This window comes from Lagopus leucura, unplaced genomic scaffold (assembly GCF_019238085.1).
Source record: "Lagopus leucura isolate 7727_CA_CO unplaced genomic scaffold, USGS_WTPT01 Super-Scaffold_100017, whole genome shotgun sequence".
NCBI classification, from domain to species: domain Eukaryota; kingdom Metazoa; phylum Chordata; class Aves; order Galliformes; family Phasianidae; genus Lagopus; species Lagopus leucura.
The window spans coordinates 9,000,598-9,002,448 of NW_024962271.1; the positions used below are offsets into that span (position 1 = coordinate 9,000,598).

General features: G+C 50.6%; 1 protein-coding gene across 3 annotated transcripts in view; it reads right to left on the reverse strand.

Moving 5' to 3' along the window:
* ZNF536 (zinc finger protein 536) overlaps positions 1 to 961 on the reverse strand; it is a 323,660-nt gene extending 322,699 nt beyond the window's left edge. For 2 of the 3 annotated variants that reach the window (XM_042876985.1, XM_042876987.1), the window contains exon 1: positions 675 to 961. The gene's annotated coding sequence lies outside the window, so the exon portion shown is untranslated. The remainder of the gene's footprint in view (positions 1 to 674) is intronic. The other variant, XM_042876990.1, reaches the window with a different exon arrangement.
* Positions 962 to 1,851: the final 890 nt, after the last annotated feature.

The following is a 1,851-nucleotide window of genomic DNA, read 5'->3' on the forward strand; positions in this document are numbered from 1 at the left end:
GGTATGCATCAGCTAACTTTGATTTAAAAAAAAGAAAAAAGAAAAAAAAGAAAAAAAAAAAAAAAAGCGGAGCGGGGGGGCGGGAGGGGAGTTTACAAATTACACCGCGATTAGCCGGGATCCTTCGGGGGGAGTGGGGGGAGGAAGGGGGGAAAGCGAGGGAGGAAGGGGGGCCCGCGGTTAAAGTCACTTCGGCAAAGTTTGCTCGGCGGCAGCCGTCGAAAACACAAAGTTTCTGGGCGAGTTGAGGGCAGGGGCGGTGCGGCTCGCCGTGCGGAGGGCAGCCCCGGCCGAGGCTCCCCGCGCCCGCCCGCCCGGCTCCGCTCCGCGAAGTAACGGTTCGAAAAGAAACGAGCGAGAAAGAGGCAAAACGTACGGGTTTTCTTCAGGCTAAGTTCTATAGCGCCATTCAATGGCTTCTCCGCTCCTTTCATTATTTTCTGCTTTTCCCCTGACAGCCCTGCTTGCAAACGTCACTGCTATGGATATTTAATTATACCGTATTTTTTTAATCGCGGTGGAAAACGCAGGCCCCGTTGCGATGATTAAAAAGAAATTAAAAAAAAAAAAAACAAAAGCGAACCGTACTCCGGACTGACTTTGGAGCCTCTTTGCCGGCTCGCGGGAGCCTCCCGGATCCTCCAAAACCCCCTTTTTACCTTTGTCTTTCTTACCTTCAAATTTAAAGCAAAGCGTAGAAGAAACTCCCGCACGTAAACGGAGCGTTGTAAAAGATTGTGTTCAATGAATAATGAAGCATGTCCACATGATTGACTTGATCATTTTCTGGTGCGGAGGGGGAAAAGTGTGGCGCGGGGCTGCCGCGGCCGCCCGCTCCGGGTAGCCCTCCCAACTGCTTCCAGCACATCCCGGGCAGAGAGCGCTTTATTTTAATCTGTCTCTTTTCAGAATCACCCCCTTCATTGATACTGATCACCCAACATCACAAGACATCCCCATCTCTCAGCGTGGACTCCCCCTATCTGGTAGGTGAAATGCATTGTACCATTAAAAAAGCACTCCATTGTCGTCTTGGCATAATTCACAGCAACTAGATAGGTCTTGCGGCATTTAGCTTTGATGAGCCAAAAGCTGAACCCTTGATATAATAATCTACAAAGAATGGTCTGCGATCGTCCATTTTTTCTCCCTGTCTGGCAACTAAGAAACCATTTAACACGGCGCGGCTTGGTCGTGACCTTGAGCCCGTGTAAACACCCCGAGGAGCCCGCGCCGCCCCGCAGCCCCCGGCCCGCGCAGCCCCCGCGCCGCGCAGCCCCCGCGCAGCGCCCGCGCCCGCGCCCCGCGCCTCCGCCCGCGCCCCGCGCCCCCCCGGGGGCTCCCCGAGGCGCCCCCCGTACCTGATCCGAAAGTGTGCAAAGTCTGCGGCTCCCGAAAAAAACTCCCGGGGAAAGCTGGGCGGACGGGGGACCGGAGCATCAGTCACCGCTCCGGCGGTTAAGAGAAGTAATCAGCGATAAAGTGACGTTGATCTGCACTGTAACCTTGTGGCGTATTTAATGTAAATAAGCCAGTTATGTTGCCAATCGCATGCATACAAACACATAAAGGTCCTCAGCGTTGCATTTTGATTCTTTCCATTAGAGCCGACTTTATTTACATACACTATTTAGGGGATCATGATAATTCTAAAACAATACTAGTGCCAAATGATTATGAAAATATGATTTTAATTAATCACGTAGTAGGCAAGGAAATTAGCATACGGTAATTAAACTTAGAGAAAAACGTCATGGAGGTTCTCTGCCTTATGGGTTCGGAATAATCATTAAACGATGGGTTTTCAGGACTTAATTATCAAACAAATAACTTTTTTAAAGCAACTTTACA